This window comes from Pomacea canaliculata, linkage group LG6, assembly GCF_003073045.1.
Source record: "Pomacea canaliculata isolate SZHN2017 linkage group LG6, ASM307304v1, whole genome shotgun sequence".
NCBI classification, from domain to species: Eukaryota; Metazoa; Mollusca; class Gastropoda; order Architaenioglossa; family Ampullariidae; genus Pomacea; species Pomacea canaliculata.
The window spans coordinates 21,332,235-21,340,358 of record NC_037595.1 but is presented as its reverse complement, the minus strand read 5'-3'; positions in this window follow the sequence as shown (position 1 = coordinate 21,340,358).

Here is an 8,124-nt window from a genome sequence, read left to right as displayed (position 1 = left end):
GTCACATCCAAGCAAATCTTTCCTCTTGTCGTTCCCTTCGTCACACGGCGAGTCGACGACCAGCTGTCGAGGCAAGCGTGATTATGGCCACGTACAGCCTGATGTAGAAGACCAGACTACCATCCTCATTTCCGGTAGGAGTCTACAATCCTGTAGGAAGTCCTCAATGTCTGTTCTGCACAGTAGGTGTAGGTGGTGCCCTGAGGCAGAAAATGATGGTAGCTGTCGGATATCTAGGGTAGTATGTCCAGAGCCTTGATGATGGTTTTCATCTCTGTGAGACTGACCTTCTTTAAGCCAGTCTTTAATCCAAACTTTTGCCATTCACTAACCCCAGCTCCTGCATTTTCATGGCATCCGTGGCAAGGCCCTTCTAAGTTCGTATTCATGTTGCAGGGTGATACTTTTCTTTAAGAATGGCAAGCGCCAATGGTTTTGTTACTTACATCCCTGTGTTCTTCCTTGGTTGTGAAATCGAGAGTTGTGGTACAGATGGCAAAGCGGTTTCCTGTCTCTTCCGCAGAGAAGAATCGTTATTTGCGACCTGGGTCTGTACTTCTGCAGACAGTTCGTGTGTTTTCTCCGCAGCGCCTGCCTTGCTGTCACGAAGCTTGATCTTTTAAGTCTTCCCCAAGATAGTTGTCTTTGTCTGATACTCATTGGGTGTTCTGTGCTGTGCTTGGTGGCTTGTACTGGTGCTATGAATTCTCTCTCCTGATAAAATAAGGAAGGAGATTGCTGTTTTCTGCTGGTGATCTCATGGTGCGAGTGATTTTTTTCTGTGCCTGGTTCTGTTCAGGCTGCTGTCATCCAAGAACTTGATCCATCCTGAAAAAATGGTCTTACATTTCCTTGGAAGACGGTTTTCTGGGAGATTTTTTAATTACTACCTACCCCTAGTAAATGTCAAGCCATAATTTTTATTAGTATCTGATCTTGTCTTTGGCGTGAATAATATGTTGCTTCCATAGCTCGTAGGTTCCACAGGTAGGATTTGGACCTTGATACTGCTTCGTTGGAGTTTCTTTCTCATCTTTTCCCCAGGCAGACCACAATGGTCTTGCGATTCTGGAAAGAGTCCTCAATAACCCCAAAAGTTGCATGATCTTCTGTATCTTCCGAATCTCACGAAGCCTGCGTGCCTGAGTCGATGAAAGCCCTTACTTCCATGCTCCACTGCATGCTCTATGGTCTTTCATACGCAGATAGGAAATTGGCTGTGGAAGCATGATATTGGCTCTTAAAGTCTTCAGACATGAGGAAGCTGCTGTATGTGACCTGTATCGTGCCAGCATCTTATCATGGGGGAAGCAGTAGTAGATGATGATGATGACCCGAGTTGTTGCCTTTATTTCAATCTACTCACTGTCTTTAAAGTATCTAATAATTTTGCTGTCGCGTTGTTTTTTTTTTTTTGTTTTTTTTTGCTTAAGTACAGTTATAATTGCGTGTTCGATCCGTAGCCTAAAAAAGCTTCTGCATTCCAGTAGATGATAGTTATATGGGCTTATCTTTAGTTGCTTTCCTTTTTTTTTTTTTTGTCCTCTGGCTTCATAAGATGAACTGAAAGGACCTCCAGTCGCTGAGGATAGACTTCTTGAGGCGCGGTGCACACCATTTCTGTAATAAGCTAAATGCCAGCATGGCTTGTGGCCCAACACCTCCGTCTTTACTTCTCCAGGTTTCTTTCAGGGTTACCTGAACTCACGGCCCATACCTCTTGCTTTGTGAATACGTGAGGCGGCTGGGTGAACCTGTTTGTCCAGAAACCTTTATGGTGGACTGTCATTGGACACAGTATTCCGCCCCTGCCACCCCGTTCTGTCTGTTTGTCCGCTTACTCGTCAGGGGAAGTTCCGCCTTATTTTGTAGATTAATTGTGTAAATGGAGTTCATCGACTGTGGGGGAAAGATCACTGACCTCTCTCTGAAGAGAGTGACGGAAGCAAACATGCCGAACTCTAGACACAGTGGACCACTTAGGCTCTAACCCTCGCAGTTACTCGGCTATGGAACATCTTACCTTACTCACCTACATAAGCACCACAACCAACATTACTATACTGGTCTAGGTTTTTTTGTGCGGGGTATTGGGGTAAGGAATATCCTTTCTCTTCTTTACCCCTGCTCACAAGACTTGGTCAATGGAGGCAGGCAAAGCTATAGGTTTCCCTGTCATTCACAAACAAAAATAAAAAATAAGTGAAAACTTTGCTGGCTCAACTCCGCATCAGATGGCGAGGGAATCAAATTAATTCGGTTTCTCCTTGAATAGGAATGAGGCATAGATTGTCTCGTGAGCTGACTGTTAATGAAAGTGAAAGGAAAGATCCTGAGCTTGCATATTGCAAGAGATTGCAACTTTTTGCAGACTAGTGAAGCTTCGTGTCTATTTATACCAGTACAGAAAGTTGAAAAAGGCTTTTTGTGATGTCTGGGTAATCGAGATATCGAGCGCCATGACACATTTTTCTGGTACTGGTGCCAGGAAGGTAAAAGCAGCAGTGATCTAATGAAGCTTGTGAACTTTTACTTTTCTGTGTGTGAAGTGGAAGGAATATGAACTTGCATTCTTTGATCCTGGGGTTTAAAAGACTTTTCAAGAAGTAAACCTTACGCATGAAGTGAGTGGCAGAAAGTATGTAAAGGGTATGGGCGCTTCCGCACACGCACAGCGCATGCGCACACACGCACACCCGCGCCATGCACCCGCAATAACTACCTCAGAGGCTCTCGCTGCTCCTAGTGCCAGCTCCAAGCATCAGGTGGGTGTCAGGCGAGTGGCAGAGCTTAAATGGCCTACAGCCTCTGACATTTGCTCAAAAATAGAAAAACGTCTGGACTGACACGAAAGGAAGTCAGCCTCAGTGGGTAGCAGCCAACCCCGCGCACACAATAAGAGGCTTTGGCCGTCTCCCCTTCCCTCCCACACCTTCCCCCCTACTTACCTCCGCTTTCTTGTCAAGCTATTGATCGAGACAAGAGGAGCAAAAGTCATGAAGGAAGGAATTTTCAGCACACCCCTCTCCTTGGCAACAGACCCCCTGTCATTTTAACGTACCCCGCCCCCTTTTTTTTATTTTCTTTTTCCTTCCCCGTCGCACCCGTATGTCTGTTCCCTTCTTTCTTTACCGGAACGCTTTCTTCCTGGTTAACGACAATGACTGATGGGTTTGGGAGAGGAGGCCGTGATCCCTCCCAGTCGTGAGCAGGATCCAACAGGATACCACATGCCACGAAAAGAGACAGGCAGCTGAATAGCTGCAAAGCCATCCGCCAGCAGAAGTAAAAAAATAAAAATTCCCATTCTATCCCCCGCCCACCCCACAAAGAAATTTCCAAAACCAGCCAGGAAGGTCGCTGTAATATATGATTTTCTCATTTGTCATTTTTTTATCATAAAGACATCATCTGTCCTACGAAATATCTCCAGTATCCATACAAAAGAGAACAAAAAAGTATTTCTCCTGTGACTATACATGTATTACAATACCGATTGAAATATCAGTATCAATACATACAATTGGTGCATGCATGTGTCGGTATGTGTCTGCCTGCGTGTGTGTGTTTTGCATGAACACATACATTTCACTGTCCGTTTTCAGATTGTGTGTGATTGTTCAGATTGTTGGTTTTTGTTTTTTTGTTGTTTTTTTTTACTGACTCACTTTTAACAGGATTCGTATCTGAATGAAAAAAATAATTTTTTTCCTCAATTTTTAAAATATTATTTCTGAAAACTTTTTCAAAGCATCGAAAAGAAGAAAAAAAACACCTGATCAACAACTACCGGTTCTCTCCATCTGTCATGCAGGACTGTGTATGAGGCTGGTGAATGATGTGACAACGACAAACGATGTCGGTCCACGTCAAACGGTTTGCAGCTTCTGCGACATGTCATGCTGTAGGACACATCCTGTAAGACACATCCTGTAAGACACATCCTGTAAGACACGTCCTCGTCGTTCTCTTTCATCCTTACATCACAGCAGAGGTAAACTCACGAACCAGTCCACAACCCAACAGCATGAACCATCGATGGACTATGACCTCAGAGGCAGTGCATCCACAACTAACAAGCCAGATGGTTTTAGCCTGTCAAAAAAAAAAAAAAAAAAAAATTCCCCGATCCTGGAATGCAGTCATTTCATCACTCGACATACCTTACATAAGTTGGACGCATTTTGAGTGCTAAAAGATGCCAACCCGGATATCGACTCCGGCCAGTTACAAAGGTAAATGAAGCCATTACCTTTGATTAGTTTGTCTCACCGGCGGACGCAGCAGCTGTACCTGTCAGTCATTCCTGCGGTAAATTTTAGCCAGAGGACGAATGAAAGACAGCGTGGCCTGAGATAAGGTACATTATGAGACAAGTCCTGTCCTGTCTTGATGAGGGGAAATGTATATTTGCAGGTTTCGGTTAAAAGGTTTGTCACGTTGTGTAACATGGTCCTGTAGTCATCTGATAGGAAAGGAGGAGTGATGAAGTCAACACGAGGTTAGTGTTCTGGCAGGACGATAGACAGGATAGACAGAGAAGAGAGGATAGTGGAAAGAATTGAATTATTTATTTGATGGATTGACGACGAAGAGAGAGAGAGGAGGGGAGAGACAAAGAGAGAGCAGACAGGACAGGAGAGAGGCGCGAGACAAGGGAACAAAGAGAGAGATAGAGGATGTGGTAAATCATGCATTTAAACGTAAAGATTTTCGAAAGTTTTATAATATCAGTGTAGATCGACTGTCGTGTATGTTCATCTGTGTGCCTGTTATTTTCTTTGTCGATATTAATTACTTAGGCCAGCGTTGTCGTGGAATGCTGCTAGTCGGTAGTGTGCTTCACCAGGTCTCAGTCTCTCTCTTCTCCTCCTCCTCTCTCTCCCTTGCTTTCTCTCTCTCTCACTCTCGCACACACACACACACGCGCTTCCACGCACATCCCTGCCTTGCTATATTGTCCCTCGCGTCCAATATTAAAGACACTACTTCCGGTTCGGGGCATTCTTCAACAGTACAGAACCAGTTCTGGCTTTGGACTAGCAAGGACTTAATAAAATAAAATTAACCAAACAAAAAAAAAAAAAAACCAAACGGAATACCTCATTGCTCTTGTGCTGCTGAGCCAGTGTATTTCATTATTCGGAAAATTGGTAGTCGTCAGTTAATTAGAATCAGTATCGCAGTAATTACTTCCCCTCCTGGCGATGTCAGCAGAGGGCTGAATAAGGACCGAGCGCTACGCTTAAGAACGACGGTGCCAAGACGGCGGAAAGACAGAGACCTTCTGTGAGACGATTTCAACAGACAGGCAACAGATTGCTCCCACAGGAACCACTGAAGGGGATGTTTTGCACCAGTGCGAAGAACGAAAAAATAGCCTAATGACCACAGTTTATGCTGTTTTTTTGGTTTTTGGTTTTTGTTTGTTTGTTTGTTGGTTGGTTGGTTGGTTGGTTGGTTGGTTGGTTGGTTGGTTGGTTGGTTGGTTGGTTGGTTGGTTGGTTGGTTGGTTGGTTGGTTGGTTGGTTTGGTTGGTTTGGTTGGTTTGGTTGGTTGGTTGGTTGGTTGGTTGGTTGGTTAGTTGGTGTTTTTTTTGTCCGTTGTACAAGATTTTTTTATTTGGCCTTTCATGTTTTCCAGATATTTATAATGGACAGAATGGTCTCCAGCTTTGCATCCTTCTAACTGGCATTAAATTGGTAGACAAAAGAATCAGGGATCAAAACCCGTACAGTCCAGGTTCAGAGGATTCTTGTGGTGACAGCCAATCTTTCCTTTCAATCATCATCTTCAAGAAGAAGATGGACAAAAAAAAAAAAAATTCTTGTGTCGTATGATATTGATAGTTGGCACTAACCCTGTAATACGCAGTGTTCCACAGAGCAGCGCCACCTGTTGAACTCGCCAGTATCGAAGGCAGCTCAGGAGGAAACTGGTACACGCGTCCAAATGGGGACGATCGATAATGTCATTATCTCCCCTGCAGCCTGACGGGCATCCGTCCAGAGGTGCAGAAACTCGATGGCGTAGAAGCAGACGTGAGCCACAGCTGGTGTTAAACCCATTTTCTCGTCAAGAGTAAGCGCTGGAAGAGATAAGTGTGCGCAGGGAGAGAGTAAAGACTCATTTTAATAATCATTGACGTCACTCCAGTCAGGGATAACTCCACCAAAAAAGGTTTCCTGGGCACATTTTGTTCCGACTCCTACTTTTTCCTCTCTTTTTTTGTGATGTTTTTTAGTTTCTTTCCTATTTGTGCCCGATCTGTCTGTAGCCAGGCTCTGGGATCATTGTGAAGCAGATAATTTCACCTTAAAGCCAACGGTGTGTCGATTTTACACGGTCGGGAGGAAGATTGTGTACTTTTAAGGACATCCTCCCGATTGGTAGCAAAGCTTTTGTCAAAAGGCGCGATCCTCCTATAAATATGGAGGAGATCCAAAGAAGTGCAGGCTCCAGTCGTGAGCTTGGCGATCCTCCGGTTGCCGGGGAGCTATTAGTCTGCTTTGTGACGCACGACAGTCACATGACCTCAGCACCTCTGTCTTCCTGTCTTTTCACTCAAAACGTCCATCAGTCTGTCACTGAGTTCATGTAAACTGTCTGTCTTGTTTTTCCTGTCTGCTTCCAAGTTTTCGCTCTTTCGCTGGAGGCAGAGGTTAGCCATCACCGGCATTCGCCCTCGTACGTTATGCCAGATTGACTGATTCGTGTGTGTCCTAATATGAATACTAAAATATTTGTTTACATTTGCTCTCACGGTGTAAGAATGGCCTTTTTGATTATTATATGTAATCGAAGGGCCAAACAAAATTATCTACTTAAAAATTAGTCTGCTCTATTTGGTCAAGCTATAGTTTCGCCACAGTGTTTTAACACAACGACCCACCCTGTTGTCACCACAAGCCACATTTTCTCGAAAAATAACTCTGCTCCAATGAAAAACATAATACAACCTTTTGGATTCTGTAAAATGTTTGTTTGTAATTAGAAAGTTCCTAGAGGAGACAGACTATAGTATCAAAACCTAATGCACACTTTTCTGTTCGTGGCTGTGCAGTGAAAGTACATTAATTATTTAGTACACCGCTAATGGAGGAGATATATGGCATTTACAAAGTGTCTACACACATGCTACACACAGAGGAATATAAATTAACAAACCCAAACGAATTTTTACCAGCCAAAGCTTTTTCATTTGTTCATCCTTTGGAAATCCAAAAAGGATGATGTTGGACTGAACTGTACACTGAGGTACACAGAAATGTCGATGGATCATTTTGTTTTAAATTACTGTAAGAGCCGACATGATTGAAGAACGCTACACATATCAACAGCCGACATCAGACTGGACATTGGTCTACTCTCGGCTAGGGGTAAAGGTCACATGCATGCGTAATTCTCCAAAAAGTATACGTGTCTGTCCTGCCATATACTCATATGTGTCCTGTCTATCTCGTAACGAACGTTCCTTTACGATCCTCATAATATAGGTTATTACCCTGATATCCATTTAAATATTTTATAAACGTTTACAAAAGGTTCTGGACTATTTGTAAACATTTATAAAATGTTTAAATGCTATCTGGGGATTATGATTCCCTTAATACAAATTAATGTTGCTATGAAATAAAAGATTACAGATTTACTTAAATCTGGGATTGCCTTGTCCGGGGTGGATCACAGGATTTGGCAGGCCGTACACTGCCCCCAGGGTGGACATCCATGTTGTGAGTTGGTGCTTATGCACCCTTGACCCACACAAAGCTAGGATCAGGGGCAATAACTCTTAAAAGCTGTAACGTAGCCCACGTTTCCACAGGGGAAATAGTTACTGAGCCTGACATAAAAAGGAAATGGACCCAGTGACTTGGAAATCTGGCGAACGAGATGTTCCATGGATTTCTTGTGACCTCCCGGTATTTGCTAACCTGTACACTAAGCTATCGGCCGAGACTAACATTAGCTCTACCTATTGACACACCGACAACAGATTGCCGGCGATGTGACGCCACGACTGACGTACATATCCGGTCACGTGTGTGTTCTGTGCTATTGAACCGGTGTTACGTTACCGAGCGCAGCATCGAGCGGAAGCGTGTTTACCCGGGCACCTGCGTG